We start from the raw sequence: 16,965 nt of genomic DNA on the forward strand, positions 1-16,965 counted from the left end.
AAAGAAATTGGAGTGAGCATCAACCTTATCCCAAAGGCTTCTGGCCCAGGTTAGAAACCTTTCATTTAGTGTCTCTTGAAGGCTCTATTGAGTGGCTTTCCACTGTAGTTAGCTGTAAGGAAAATAAGCAAAACTGACGGGAGTTGAGCATGATTAAAGCTCTGCAGAAGTCAATGAGGCCAAGTGATATTATGGATATTAGACTTAAATGACATTTCATTGTGACAGAGGCTTTGATCTCCTGGGCGATGCCTCTTAACCATCCTGCAACTTCTTAGAGAATCTCATTAGGAAACTGCTTTGTAACAACTGAGTCAGGGAAGAGGGAGTTGGGTGGCTGGGCTTGGGAGTCTGTTAGGCTGCCTCATATTCATTTCATGCTCTACAAGTGGAGGCCCCCATTTAAATTGCAAATTTCACCGCAGCTGTCAGACTTTCTAGGTGAGTGGGACTTAAGGATTACAGTGTGATTGGAGTCAGAAAGCAAATGTGGATTTCAAGCAAGCAAATTCTATATCTATAGGGAGGCAGAGGAGAAATGCATGTTATAAAGGAAGCCATTGCTCCTTTGTTCTAAGTGGTTTATGAGGAAGTGATTCTAATTCCTTAATAGGTGGCTGAGGAGGTAGAATCAAAAGTTTCATCTTCCAAACAGCACCACTTCCTCAAGCCCTCAGACTCCACCCCACCTTGGGAAAGGTACAGGTCAAATTTGTTGGAAGTAAGCATTTATTAAGCATCTTCTGTGTGCAAGATCAGAGGACATTTCGTGTAGTAGATGGATGGTCAGCTTCAGGATGACCTGGGTTCATAGGATTTAGAACTGGAAACGGGGCAGCTAGGTGGCACAGTGGATAGAGCACCAGCCCTGGATTCAGGAGGACCTGAGTTCAAATCCAGTCTCAGACACTTAACACTTACTAGCTGTGTGACCCTGGGCAAGTCACTTAACCCCAATTGCCTCACTAAAAAAAAAAAAAAGAACCGGAAGGGAACTCAGAACCAATCTAATCTGACTCCCTCATTTTTATTTTTATTTTATTTTATTTTTTGCTGGGCAATGAGGGTTAAGTGACTTGCTCAGGGCCACACAGCTAATAAGTGTCAAGTGTCTGAGGTCATATTTGAACTCAGTTCCTCCTGAATTCAGGGTCAGTGTTTTATCCACTGCACCACCTAGCTGCCCCTCTCCCATCATGTTTATAGATGAGGAAACTGAGATTCATGGAGTGATTTGCTCAGTGAAGAAGGATTGGGAAAATAATAGTCACCTTCAAGTATTTGTTATGGAAAGGATGGACTAGACTCTTGATACTTGGCCTCTAATGGCATGATCAGGATCTTCGGGGGAAAGTTTCAGAGAGTAAGACTTGTTCTTCATTTTTGAGGAAGACCAATGACATCATTGGGTGATGTCTCGACTCATGTGTGAACTGGATTTAAGTGAGGCAGAGTGGCACAAAGTCTTCAACCTTACTCTCTCTTCTAGAGACATTGAAGTTCAGTGGCAAGACAAAAATCAGGACAGCTGGAGATGGTTTGGGATGCAGCCATTGTCCTTGGCATCTTTGATGTCTGACAAAGCTCTAAGTGCTCCACAATGCCTGCTTCAGTTGCCTTCATGGATGTTGGAACAAATTGTCCTCATCCAGCCTTTCCACTGGGGGAAGTCTTCACATGCTTGGTGTAGACACTCCTCTAACTCACTGATGGGTTTGTGTTGTGTTGGTTACTCTTAAAATGGTTTAGCTCATTGGCTGAGGTGGGAATGGGGCCACTGTGCAGTCTATAGCTTCTTGGAGTCACAAGTGGTGTCAGATTTAGTCTTGATACAAGGAAACTTCTTCACTCAGAAGTATCCAAAAGTAGAATGAGCAGCCTCCATTGTTGTATTGTAGATGGGATTTTTGTTCAGGTCTTGGGTTGAGTGTTGTTGTTGTTGTTGTTGTTGTTGTTGTTTGCCCTTTGTTATCAAAGAGGACCAATGACATCAGGAAGGTGATGTCACGACTTGCAAGGGAATTGGATCAAAGTGAGGCAGGGCTATACATAATCACTAGCCTCACTCTGTCCTCTGGAGCCATCTGGGTCCAGTGTCAAAGATATCGATCAGGATGACTGGAGATGGCTATCTCAGATTGACTAGTTGTCCCTAGAAGTCCCTTTCAATTCTGAGATTCTGGGAGTCTCATCACCTCATCTAACACAATCATTTTACAAAAGAGTAAGTTGAGGCTGCAACATGGTATTGATTGAGAAGTTCTGGGATGGAATTTAAGGGATCTTCTTAGTTTGGTGAAACCAATACAATGCTTACAGCTGTAGTAAACTTCCTTAAGGCTCTTTCTCCTGTCTGAAATTCAGTTTGATTTAAAAAGAAATTAAATAGGCAAATGCTATGTTCTAGGGACTATAGATACAAAGCAAAAACATGACAGTCCTTTCTATCAAGGCTTTTACTGTCTACTTGATGGTGGTCATGGTAATGATATGCACTCAGGTAAATAGTTTACCAGGTATTAAGTGATGAGGACAAAAGGAAAGAACATAACAAAGTCTAGCTATCCCACCTTTGCCTCTGCATGTATCTCAAAGCTCCCCTTCTCCACAAAGAAATCCTGGATGATGCCCACCACTCAGATCTCTCCCTCTTCTGGTCATCCCCAGCATTTCTTGTCTGAACCATCCATTTCATTCCTAGATGCTACCTATCACTTTTATTCTCTGGTTCATGTATATGAATATGTTGCTATTCAATTGTTTCAATCATATCTATCTCTTCCTGACCCCATTTGGGTTTTGATTGGCAAAGGTACTGGAGTAGTTTTCCATTTCCTTCTTCAGTTCATTTTATTGATGAGGAAACTGAGGCAAACGAGGTTAAGTGACTTGTGCAGGGTCATATAGGTAGTAAGTGTCTGAGGACTGATTTGAACTTAAGAAGATAAGTTTTCCTCACTCCAGGACTGGCACTCTATGCACTGCACCACCTAGCTGCCCAGACATATAAATTGTATATATGTGTGTATGTGTATATATATATACACACATACACATATATACACAAATATGTGTGTACATATACATACAATGTAAATATATACACATGTGTATGTACACGTATATTTGCATATCCAGTGTTTCTATATGTATCCTGGCAGCATATACATGCATACATACATGCACACATGCTTACATACATACATTCACCCACACATACACTCGTACACCTATACACATATACATAAACATACACATACATCTTGACTCCCCACCAAGATTATCAAGTCTTTCAAAATAGGGCCCTCCCAGAAACAAAAGGCTTTACAGTTAGAGGTCGCCTTAGCAGCTACGTGATTCAAACTGGAGTTAAGGGAGCATCCTCTCTACAGAGTTCCTCACACTTTGGTCATTCTTTCCCAGGCTCCACTCCTGGCCCTCTGGACTTTCTCAATCAGGCCACAGAAGCCTCCTCACTTTGGCAGCTTGTCCCATCCTTGGACTTCTCACACCAGCAGTACATGACTCCTCTGTAGCCCTTTCCTCTGATTAGCTGGTTCCTTCTCAGCTGGTTGGCACAGTGGATAGAGGGCTGAGTCTGGAGACAGGAAGACCTGAGTTCAAATCTGGCATCAGATGTTGACTAGCTGTGTGAACATTTTCCATCAAGTACTCTGCTTGGTTTCAACTCCAGGAACATCATGTGCTCACTTCAGATACCCTCTGGTAACTGCCTGCTTCCCCCCAACAACCCCTTTAGATGATAAAGCTCTCAAGGGCTGGCACTCTCCTTCTTCTTATTTGTATTCCCAGAGTTAAGCTCAGTGCCTGGAACATAGTAGGCATTTAATACATGTTTTTATTGGCTATTGATGCTCTACAAGTCAATTAATCTGCTTGCCTCAGTTTCCCCGATGGTTAAGTGGGGATAGCAATTATGCCTACCTCTCAGGGTTGTTGTACAGATCAAATGAAATAGAATTGGTAAAACATCTGACACACAGCAAATGCTTAATGAATGCTTGTTTTCTTCTCATATCCTCTATGTTAAAGAAAACATCCAAACCCATGTTTTCATTCCTCTCTGGATTCTATTCCCAGTTCTCTGGATTTTATATTCCATGTCTCATGAAGATACTTCCCTCCCTTCCTCCCCATTTTTCAACTTCCTTTTATGTGTTGTCTCCTCTGGTTAGAATTTAAGATCCCAGAGGGCAGGGACAATCTGCCTTTTTGTTTGTATTTGTATTCTCAGAGATTAGCACTGCGCCTGCCACTCAGTAAATGTTTAATAATCCCTTGATGACTTGATTCGGTCAACCAGCCTTTCCTTGAAGACTTGTAGCAAGGGAGAATCCCTGATATCCAAAGGCAGTTCATTCTGTTTTGGGGTTGCTGTCATTGTTACGAAGTGTTTCCCCTATACTTTTCCTGAATTTATCTCTCTGCATCTATGATCCAACAATTCCTTGATTTGCCCTCTGAGGCCAAGCACTGAGAGCCAAATTTCTCTCCAATAGGACAGCATTCCAATTCCTAAAGAAAGTGATCATATTAAAAACAATAAGCATTTATTAAACTCCCATTATATGTCAGGCTCTGTGCTAGGTTCTGGGGGCACAAAGACAAAACAACTCCTTGCCTTAGGGAGGTTATATTCTATCCACATGAGCCTCCTTCACCAGCTACATATGCCTAGTTCCTTCAATTGAGCCTTACATGGGATGGTTTCAAGGGCTTTTGACATCTTTTCTGTCTTCTACTGGATGGTCTCCAATTTAGCTTCTTTCCTCCTAATTCCATTCGATTCTGACATCTTTCCTCTTTTCTGCTTCCTGGATTCCTTCAAGTCCCAGATCAAATCTCACCAGTAGGGCCATCCCCAATCATCCTGACCTAGGTCCTGCCACTGGACTCAGATGACTCCGGAGAATAAGAGTGAGGCTGATGCCTTTGCATTGCCCTGCCTCAATTAAATCCAATTCACTTGCAAGTCAAGACATCACCCTCCTGATGTCATTGGTCCTCTTTGAGAATGAAGGACAAACAACAACAAATCTCACCTCCCACAGGAAGCCTTTCTAGATTCCTTCATTCTACCACCTTCCCTCTGTTGAATAGTTCCTATTTATGCAATATATAGCTTATTTGTGCATAACTGTTTGCTTCTTGTCTCCCCATTCTATTGTGAGCTATGTCAGGGGCTATCTTTTATCTTTCTTTTGATCTCCAGTGTTTAGTATAGTGACCAGCATAGAGTGGGTACCTTATAAATATTTCGTGACTGACCGACCATTTTCACCACATGATCTGTCTCAGAACTGGCTCATAAGAGAAGCCAAGTGAAAATTTGTTGAAGGATGAATAAATGAAAGAATGAATGAATGCTATGAAAAACTCAGCCTTCCTGACTCATCCCCATAACCTAGCACAAGGCCATTATTTCCTCCCGCAGATGCTGACTGCATTTTAATTGCTAGGTTATTTATTAATGTGTTAATCAATGCTATCTCTGCTGCGTAATTACCAGAACAGGGATGGATCCTTATGTAACTCTTTATTCAGCAGGGTTACAGTGAGTAGCCTCTTTGTTCTTGTGGAGTATTACCCTGAATTCTTCTGTCTTGGCATATGGTTGAGGTTGGCAACTAGTTGGCACAGTGGATAGAATGCAGAAACTGGAGTAAGGAAGACTTGTCTTACTGAATTCAGATCAGGACTCTGATACTTACTAGCTGTGTGACCCTGGACAAGTCACTTAACTCTGTTTGCCTCAGCTTCCTCATCTATAAAAGACTGTGGAGAAGGAAATGGCAAACTGCCATATTATTTTTTCCAAGAAAACCCCAAATGGGGTCATGAAGAGTCTGAACAACAACTGCACAACAACAATAACAATATAAGGGAATTTTGTGAATGTGCCAAGGCTTTGGGTTGGTCAATTGATCCGTATATGGAGCATGGAGTAAAGTACCCTGAAGATATGTCATTGAAAGGGAAAGCAATCGTCCCTGACATCTGGCCCTCTGATGCTTTACAGTGCTAGCATTCTGTGATTGAGTGGTGGGTAATTGAATATCATTTATATTCGCCTTAGTCTTGGTACTTATGTTTGCACACAAGTGTGTCTGCCTCAATGATGGGGACTTTTCCCCCTTTCTTATTGAGGATAATTTATTCATGGTGGAAGTTGGTGTGGTGGGGGTGTCTGGAAGTGGTATTGGAAAACCAACTTCAAACCAAGTGCATTTTTTTAAAGAACCTTCATTTAACATTTTGTGTTTTTTTTTCTAATGAAAGAGAGAAAGTGTGTTACTCATCTGCTTTTAAGAGGAAGAACAGGGATCATAAAACTCCATTCAATAAATAAAGGAAAAAAATTAAAGTGCTTTTTATGTTTTTGTGTAACTGTCAAAGCAGAGAGATGGGATAATCATGGGAGAAAGGAAAATGAGGTGGCAGTCGAGAGAGACACATAAAGGGAGAAACTAGAAAAAGACAATCACAATGAGACACACACACACACACACAAAGAGAGACATGTGGTTCTTCTAGTGCCTCCTTCCCCATTTTCTGTTGATTTTATTTTTGTATTTTCTTTGTATCTTTTTTGTATTTACTTTTGTGTATCCATGTTGTTTTCCCCAGAAGAATATAAACCCCTTGAGGGCAGGGATTGGTTCATTGTGTGTGTGTGTGTGTGTGTGTGTGTGTGTGTGTGTGTTTGTGTGTGTTTGTGAACTCAACAACTAACAGTGTCTGGCACAAAATAAGCTCTGAATAAATGTTTGTTCAGTAAATTTGCTGCACCTACAGGATGATCTGCACAGATACATGGAAACTCACAGAGATACACAGAGAGACACCCTTCCATATTGGGGCGTTTGAGGATTTTACCTTCCAAAACTTTAAATATATATAATGTACTTTTGCAACTCCTGGCAATAATTATAATGATGATAATTGTTAATCAAAGTGTCCTCACACCAACCTGTGAGGCAAGAACTGCAAGCATTATTATTAGGAATTAATATGAATAGTAACTAGAATGTATATGACACTTGGAATCAGGAAGACCTGAGTTCAAATCTAGCCCCAGACACTTTCTAGCTATGGAACTCTGGAAAAATTACTTAAGTTTTTGTCTGCCTCGGTTTTCTTTTCTGTAAAATGAGGATAATCATCATCATCATTATCTTCATCCTCCTCATCCTCCTCATCCCTACCTCTCTCAGGGCTGTTGTAAGGATCAAAAGAGATGATATTTGTAAATCTCTTAATATGGTTCTTGGCACATAGCAGACACTTAAATAAATAAGTGCTTGTTCCTTTCCACTCCCGTCCTTCCTTCTGGCTACAAATCTCTGAAACTATGAGATTATGGATTAGTTTCATTTCTTTTGTGTGTGTGTGTGTGGGGGGGCAATGGGGTTTAACTAGCCTGCCCAGGGTCACACAGCTAGTAAGTGTCAAATGTCTGCAGCCGGATTTGAACTCAGGTCCTCCTGAATCCAGGGCCTGTGCTTTATCCACTGTGCCACCTAGTTGCCCCAAGATTATGGATTAGTTTGTCAAAGGAATATAAAACTCCAAACTAAGAAGAGTTTTCAATAAATCAAGAGACTTTTATTTTTGTTTATTTTCACTTATTTTTTTTTGCGGAGTAATGAGGGTTAAGTGACTTGCCCAGGGTCACACAGCTAGTAAGTATCAAGTGTCTGAGGCTGGATTTGAACTCAGGTCCTCCTGAATCCAGGGCCAGTGCTTTATCCACTGTGCTACCTATCTGCCCCCTCAAGAGACTTTTATTAAGCAATTACTGTTTGCCAACCACTCTATTAAGTAATACTAAGAAAAAGCAACCCCCCAAATTACTGATGTCAAGGAGTTCGGGTCCTAATGGGGCAAATGACTTATCAATTAAAAGGTACATGCAAGATACATAAAAAGTATTTGGAAGGTAACCTTTGAGAGGAAGGTACTAGAATCTGGAGCAGGGGGACCTGGAAAAGAGTCCTGGAGAAAGTGCCATTTGAGATGAGTCTTGGAGGGAACCAGGGATTCTAAGAATCAGGGTTAAAGAAGGAAAGCATTCCTTCCCTGGGTAAGAACATTCAGATTTTGCAAACAGGGACTCATTTAAGTGAAATAAATATCATCTCTCAAGAAAACTGAAAGCAAGTTGTGCTGTGGACATTTTTCTCCTTTTGGTAGAAGGATGGCAGATGGCAAAGAGGTTTGGGGCATTGCATAGATAGTAAGATTCAGTAATTGTTCACTTGGTTTTGATTGACCATTTATCTTTGTTACAAGGGTGGGGGAATATTGAGAAATAATTATGGCATAAATAAAACAAAAATTTACCGTGAATAATTCATGATATGTCATTATACATTTTGCTATGGATAATTGGGCATTGATTGTAGAGAGTGAGAAAGTAAGGAAGAGGCTGTAGGGAGCTTCATACTGCATACTTGACTTCCTGGAAGATGGGCTAATCTTTTTTTCATAATCAGAGAACATCCCGGCTGATGGAGAGACCGTGCCTAAATGTGAAGTGAGCTTCAGACAGCTTGAATCACAGCATCAGGTGGGATGTTGACTTGGCAGTTCTACCTGACTCTGAAGTGAACGTCAGCTGGCACTAAGGAGAAACAACAGATCGAAGGCCTGGGGGTCAGAAGCTCCCATCCCATCTTTGGGATGCCACTTTTTGTATCTGCTGTGATCTTAAACACACCAAGGGGCACCCAGTGATTCTCATGGGCAATGAGTGCCCCAGCCTTATGCTGAGTATCACTTCCTAAAAGAAACAAATACTTTTAAATTGAAGAATGGCCACTTCCATCTATGATTCTGTGAGCCTATGCATTAATCTGCCAAATACAAAACTCTAAGGTAGGCAGGGTTTTCAATCGATTACCAAATATCCAGCAAGCATTTGCTATGTTCTAGCCTCAGGTATGGCTGCTGCTTCCTTGGACTGACTGCATGCAAAGCCATTTGTGACTCTTCTGGGTTTAAAGCCTGACGCATCTTTGTGCCTTTGCTTGCTCCTTGGCCACAATTCAGTGGCCTTGGGTGGGTGACTCTGATGTCTCCTCCATGCCATATTGATGATGGGAGTCAAGAAATACAAGATGATGGGGCAGCTAGGTGGCTCAGTGGATAAAACACCAGCTCTGGATTCAGGAGGACCTGAGTTCAAATCTGGCCTCAGACACTTGATACTTACTAGCTGTGTGACCTTAGGCAAGTCACTTAACCTTTGCTACCCCCCCCCCAAAGAAATACAAGATGTATGAGGTTTGGATTCTTCACTTCTTTTCCTTTTTTCAGGCCCCAGGTTTCCAGAGAATGGCCTTTCTAGCTTCCTGCTCGCCCTTCACTGCCTGCCAGGGCAGCTCCAATAAACTTTGCCCAGAGGATCAGGGCATGTTTCCAGATGCTTGACATTTACCAAGTGGAGCATCCCTAATACCAAACCAAAACAACTAGCAATTAGATTTCAAATTACCTTTGGACTCTTCAGTTTATGTTCTGGGGAGCCAACTGTGCTTTAAATAAAGGACGAGGATCTGTGCAGGATGGGTTTTAGCTGGTGTGCTTGCTATCTTTGTGTGGAGCAGACAATGCATCAGGTGGATGTTAGGATTACTCAATCAGTCAGTCAGTAAGCATATGCTGTGTGTCTGGCCTAGTACCAAGCACTAGGGATACAAGGAAAAGTAAGAACAGTCCTTGCCTTCAAGGGTCTCATCTTCTAATAGGGTAGACAACACATAAATAATTCTGACCATCTCTTTCTCCTCCCTTCTCCTCTCTTCTTCTTCCCTCTCTTCCCTCTCCTCTCCTCTTCTTCTTTTCTCTCTCTCCCCCCCTCCTCTCCTCTTCGTCTTTTGTCTGTCTCCCTTCTCCTTTCCCCTTCTTCTCTCTCTTCCCCCCTCTCCCCACATATATGTATGTATACACACACGATATTTACAGATTACAAAATCTGTGAGGGGAAAGCATTAGCAGCTGGGAAGATTGGGAAAGACTTCCTGAAGAAGATAAAATTTGAGATGAGTTTTAGAGGAAGCCAGAGAAACTAAGGCAAGGGTGAGGAGGAAGACCATTCCAGGCATGGAAGACAATTGGTACAAAGACATGGAGGTAGGAGACAGAATGCCATGTATGAAGAAAATCAAGTGACAGTAACTGGACAGAAGAGTATATGAAGAGGAGTAAAATTAAGTGGACTGAAAAGGTAGGAAAGGATCAGGCCATGAAGAACTTGAAATGCAAAATGGAGAAGTTTATATTTGGTCCTAGAGCTAATAATTCTAGTTAACCACTGGCATCTTTGTGGTTGAGGCAGATTACATCAGTGTCTGGGGACCAAAATGCACTGGAATGGGAAATTGGGGAAAGAGATGTTTTCTCAGGATTTCCCCTAAATCTTTGATTATATAGGTATAATGGTGGCTATAATCAGCCCAAGTTCTCTGCTCTGAGGTGCCTGCAGTCAATGATTCTACTCAATATCTACCTTCTTTGTAACAGTCCAGGCCTACTTTCTCTTGTTCTTTTTGCTGATTGTACCAGAACTGCTGGTTCTTGGCTCAATTCTGTATACTTTTGCTCCTTCCTTTGTACTTTCAGAATCTCTGAGTATCCATCTGGTTCTGATATATTGCCTTCGGCTTATACAAATTCCTTAGGGCATGGCCAGGTATCTCACACAATGACTTTGATAATTCAAGGAGGTGTACAGGTCCTGTTTATACCAAATTCTTATTTATTCAATCAATTCAGTCTTACCTAATCAAAGAAACCTTACCTGTCTTACCTGATCAAAGAAACCTCATTCTTACATACAGAATAATACAGGTAATTTATTTTTTTGTGAGGCAATTGGAGTTAAGTGACTTGCCTAGGGTCACACAGCTAGTAAGTGTTAAGTGTCTGATGCCAGATTTGAACTCAGGTCCTCCTGACTCCAGGGCCAGTGCTCTATCCACTGCACCACCTAGCTGCCCCAGGTAATTTCAACAAGTATTAACAAAGGAATGACAAAAGCTTTGTGTAAGGTATTTCTTCCAACTTCTTGCTTTGAAGGAAGCTAGAAATGCTAAGAGCCAGAATAAAGAAAGCAGAACATTTCAGGGATGTTATCATTAAACTCAGTCTATATTTTAAAATCAGGTTTGGGGGACCAGTCATGCTTTTTGGTAAAAATAGAAATGGGCTGATCCAGATCCAATTCTTAAAAAATGCCTGCAAAGAACAACTGCTGAAGGAAACATTTTTTCTTTCATACCACAAAACCTCAGCGATGAAACCTTGGTTATTGAGTAGCTCTTGGTTTTATCAACCTTGGCTCTTTTGTTAATATATTGTACAATTTCTCTTATTATTCCAGTCTAACATAATATTAGTAATTTTCCACTTTCTCTCAGGATTTTGAACCTATCCTGTCTTAACAAGTGAATTTGTTCCATCAGCAGCTATTGATTTCTTTTTACTTTGTGAGCACTCTCAGTAAAAAAAAAAGTCTCTAGAGAAATCAATGGGCATATGGCGTAATTTTCATCTCTGTCTCCTACACTTGAATTTAGGATTCTCTACCCTAAGACAGTGTAATTGACCTCTTCCCCTGAGCCTTAAAGGGGCAGAGATACTTGTTCAAGCTTACTAGATGTGACAGTACTGAGGTCAAAATGGAAATTTAATTCATTCTCTACTCTTACCTCTACCTTACCTCCCCAAGTCTTGTAGATTTTACTTCTGCAAAATCTGTGGCATCTGTTCCCTTCTCTTTACTCATAAGGTCACCATCCTAGCTCAGGTTCTCATTGTTTCTCACAAAGACTATTTCAATAGCCTCCTAATTGATTTTCCCATCTTCCCCCTTTAATTTCATCCTCCAAACAGATGCCACAGTCATATTCCTAAGGCACAGTTCTGACCATATCATTCTGTGTTCAAGAAACTTCAGTGGCTCCCTAATTATCTATAAACATGCCCATGCCTGTCTTCTTTTTCAGATCCTTTATAATTCAGAAACAATCTTGTCTTTCTAGACAGATTTCACATTATTCTTCTCTAAAGTAATTTACCGTAAGCCAAACTGACTTACTTGTTGATCACTAAAGGCAGTTAGGTGACATAGTAGATAGGGCCCTGGGTCTTGATTCAGTATGATTTGGGTTCAAGTTCAACCTCAGATGTTGATTACATCTGTGACCCTAGAAAAATAACTGTCATGGGAGGATTATGGGCCCCGGTTACACCAACAGTTCTTTGGGGGGTTCAAGAAGCTTTTTCCTTGAAACCTCAGGGGTTTTCCCTTGAAACCAAGTAGGCCTCTCCTTGAACTCAATCAAGGGCACGCACACACACCCAACGGAGATAAGTGGCACCAGATCGAACTGAGCATGCTCCAGGACCATCACCCTACATTCCAGTCATCCTAAGCACCTGGATGAGGTAATCCAGGAGAAGACCACCTGGAACCACCCATCAGCAGACTGCTTAGACCCATCAGGACAAAGTTGACACCCACCACCAGATAGCTCAGGAGGGATTCCTCCTACCCCAACGCAACGCAGGAAGACCACCAGCCCCTCACCCAATAAGAGACTCTTACTGACCCCATCTAAACCCTATAAAATAGCACTCCACAAGCTAGCCAGGGAGGAAAGCGTTTTGTTCAGGCAAAACCTTCCTCCCGGCCAGTTTCTCTAGTACCCCAATAAACCTGTTCTTTTATTCCTAATTAGGTCTTGTGAGAAAGTATAATTCTTTACCGAGGAATCCTAAGGACCCACATGCTTTCTCCTATCAGTTTCTCCCCCATATCAATAACCTCTGTTTGCTTTAGCTTCCTCAAATGTAAAATGGGAAGAATAATAACACATACCTCAAAATATTGTTCCAAGATCAAATGAGATAATATTTGTAAAGCACTTAGCATAATGCCTGGTGCACAGCTAGTGCTTAATAAACACCTTTTCCCTCTCTTCCTCCTTTTTCTTTCTTTCCTTCTCTTTCTTTCTTCTTTGTTTTTTGTTTTTTGCAGGGCAATGGGGGTTAAGTGACTTGCCCAGGGTCACACAGCTAATAAGTGTCAAGTGTCTGAGGCTGGATTTGAACTCAGGTACTTCTGAATCTAGGGCCAGTGCTTTATCTACTGTGCCACCTAGCTTCCCCCCTGCCTCCTTTTTCCTAAATTTTCTCCTCCCTCCGTCCCTCCTTCCTTCCTTTCTCCTTCCTTCCCTCCATACACAAAATTCCTTATGCTGACTTTTTTTTGCATTAGAGGCATTTATCTGTCCTTGGAATTTGTGCCCTTCTTGTTCACTTTGGAGAATCACTAACTTCCTTCCAGGCTCAGCTCAGGTACCACCTTATAAAACAGGCACTTCTTAATTTCTAGGTTGTTAGCATTTCCTTCCCCCACCTCCACAAGAAATTGGCAGTTGACACTAGTAATAAAGGAATTCCTTTAAAAGTGAGTAATACTGAACAAGTTGTGGTACAGGAGTGTAATGGAATACTATTGTGCTGTAAGAAATGATGAGCAGGCAGATTTCAGAAAAACCTGGAAATACTTAAGTGGATTTATGCTGAGTGAAGTGAGCAGAACCAGGAGAACATAGTACATGGTATCAAAAACATCATGGATGATCAACTGTGATAGACTGTGATAGACTCCTCTTAGCAATACAATGACCCAGGACAATTCCAAAGAACTCATGATGGAAAATGGAGGTAGGGAGGGAGAAAAATTTGGATCTGAAAATCTAATGAAAACAAATGTTGAAAACTATCTTTTCATGTAACTGGAAAATAATAAAATACGTTTGTGATTTAAAAAAAAAACAATGAGCAATACTGGAGACATTTGGGAACCCTTTGATAGGATAAAGTGTCATCTAGAGTGGAGGGGCCCCTTTAAGGAGGCTAACCCTTAAAAAGTTCATTAGACCTGACTAAAGGAATCTCCACTTCACTGTGGCCAGCCTTCTCCTGGGGCTACTGAGAAAACATTTCCTGAGAATGGAAAATGCATTTTTGTGCCTCTGCCTAGGTAAAGCAACTGCAGTATATGAGTCTATACTCAAACCATTCTCAAATTACTTTATATTTATGTTTATGTATTTTGAATTAATTTATTTACATATGTCCCCCACCCCCACCCCAAGTAGAATGAAAATTCCTCAAAGGGGAATTTCTCCATCTTTCCCCTTTCCACTTTTGCTTTGATTTATTTTCATTTTGTCTCCGTCATAACTAACTTCATGAGTATTCTTTCCTTCATTGACATAGGGATTCTCTCCCATTGCTCTTGTTTTTAGATAAAAGTATGCATAATTGGGATCTAAATTCTGCAAGTGATTAGCACTGTCTTTTCAAATTCTGACATATTGGATTGTAATTCATCTTTTAGAGCCAACATTCTGCCCAGGCATTTCAATATCACCTGTATACTTATCTTCATACTCATCTTCACCATTATGGTCTCTTCATCAGAGAATTTTGTTCTTCTTCCAATTGATGTTTTGGGAATTTGTTCCATTAACTTTCCTGAGGCCAATTTTTCCTGTAGTTTCTGAGCTTTGAGTGTACCATTAACATGGATCAACTTTGGCACATTCTACAATGTTCATTTGTTCTTCAGAGTTGTAGGCATTCAGCTGATCTTTTTTTATCATCATATTCAAATATAAACAGAAGTGGGATATGTTCATCTGGTAATCTTAGTCCCTATGAATTTGGCACCAATCAGTCGTGTGTGTGTGTGTGTGTGTGTGTGTGTGTGTGTGTGTGTGTGTGTGTATGTATGTGTGTGTTCACTTCAGAGCCCCATAATTTTTACATGACTCTTTGGTATATTTTGCACTCAAATTAGTCTCCTTTACACCCCTCTTTTTCTTTTTTTGGGGGGGGCAATGAAGGTTAAGTGACTTGCACAGGGTCACACAGCTAGTATGTAGCGTGTCTGAGGCCGGATTTGAACTCAGATCTTCCTGAATCCAGAGCTGGTTCTTTATCCACTGTGCCACCTAGCTGCCCCCCATTAGACCCCTCTTATGCCATTCTCCAGATGAAGTATATTCTTTCTGTTTTCAGGTTGGTGTCTCTGATGCTTTTAGTGTGGGTCTTTTTGATGGCTCTATATACTGTGGCACAGAGGAAATTTGCTGAGGAATATGACAATTGATATCTTTTCCTTCCTCTCCTTCAGTTGGGGCATTCCCTAGCTTTCTCTATTCCTCTAACTCCTTTTTTCTTTTTTTCAATATTCCCTTGTCATTTTTTTTGGCTCTTCCAAACCCATGTCATTCGATCACCGTGGGGTATGGGGGGCAGTATTCATTGCTTTTGTAATGGCAGTAAATAGGGTACCTGTTATTGAGCATCCCTGCTAATTCCACTGAGGAGAAGATCTGAGAGGAATGTCCCCCTAGCCTAACCAGATAGGGACAGTCTTCTATGGCAGCAGAGGGTTGTTTACATCTGGGATCTTCCCCAAATTTTTTTGAAAGAGAATAAACTACATTTTATTGTATGTTCACCTGTTAAAGGAGCTTAATTTGTAGTCAGTGACATGGGGCCAAATCCTAATTCTGAAACTGACTGCCTGAGTGACCTTTGAGAAAACACAACTTCTCAACACCTCAGTCTCCTATTCTGTAAAATAAGGGGGACACACTTGATGGCTCCCAAGGTCCTTCAAGCTCATTGATGGCCCTGACTCTGAGAGAAGTCAATCATATCCCATGTAAGTTAATGTTGGAAATTCCAGAACATTTTTGACAATCTTGATCATGATGAGTTCTTTGAGCTCAAGGGTTGACTTTTTCATGTAAATGATTTTACATTTCAGTTCTCATGTTTTGTGTCTGACCAAGCATTACTGAAGCTAAGAATCAGACATCTACAAGGGCTTCCACTGACCATGGGACAAGTGTGAACTCTCAAAAGATTGATAATTTATTCCTGCCATACTCACCCAATCTTCTTACTAAATTTCTCTTAACATCATTTGTTGGTAAATATAATTTTAGGTGAAATAATGCTACGGGAGGCTGTTGGTTCCATGGGAATAGAAGTCAAAGTGGACAATTGGGTGGATCATTTTTATTACTGCCAGACTAACAGTGTGGTATAATAGAGAACCAACCTCAGAACCAAAAAGAAACCTCTAAGTTCTGCTCAGATACAGCCTGGCTGTGAGAGTCTGGACAAATCCCTTAATGTCTCAGTGCTTTTTTTGTAGGGCAATGGAGGTTAAGTGACTTGCCCAGGGTTAAACAGCTAGTAAGTGTCAAATGTCTGACCAGATTTGAACTCAGGTCCTCCTGAATCCAGGGCCGTTGCTTTATCCACTGTGCCACCTAGCTGCCCCCTATCTCAGTGCTTTTGGCAAGCTTATAAGACTTTGAGTTGTAGTGGACATACCAATATGCATGCATATAGGGGTTTTCCACATCTGGAAACATTTCCTACAAATGAAATTTTAGATCCAATCTATATGCCGTTGTTAATGGCGGTGGTCAGTTGTATTGGTCATGTCTGAGTCTTCATGACCCCATTTGGGGTTTTCTTGGTATAGATACCGGAGTGGTTTGTTATTTCCTTCTCTGACTCAGGTTACAGATGAGGAAACTGGGGCAAACAGGGTTAAATGACTTACCCAGGGTCATCCAGTTATTGAGAGTCTGCAGCTTGCATTTGTACTTAGGAAGATGAGTCTTCCTCATTCCATGCCCTGAGCTCTATCCACTGTGCCATGAGTTTGGTTATAATTTATTAAAGGTGTCATTGTAAATGATATTGATTATATGATATTGATTTAGTTCTTATGAATTAATGCCATGCTAAGTAGCAGGATAGCAAAGTACCTAGCAGGATCCAGTAATTTCTTCCTGAGCCATTTATTATGTTGTAGAATATAGACAAATTATTGAAACTGAG

The 16,965-nt window shown here is 41.0% G+C and overlaps 1 pseudogene; it reads right to left on the reverse strand.

Annotated features, from left to right (window-relative positions):
• Positions 1 to 14,204: 14,204 nt before the first annotated feature.
• Positions 14,205 to 16,751, reverse strand: LOC122748165 (annotated as a pseudogene).
• Between the last annotated feature and the right edge of the window lie 214 nt (positions 16,752 to 16,965).

Source organism: Dromiciops gliroides, chromosome 3 (genome assembly GCF_019393635.1).
Source record: "Dromiciops gliroides isolate mDroGli1 chromosome 3, mDroGli1.pri, whole genome shotgun sequence".
In the NCBI taxonomy this organism is placed as follows: Eukaryota; Metazoa; Chordata; class Mammalia; order Microbiotheria; family Microbiotheriidae; genus Dromiciops; species Dromiciops gliroides.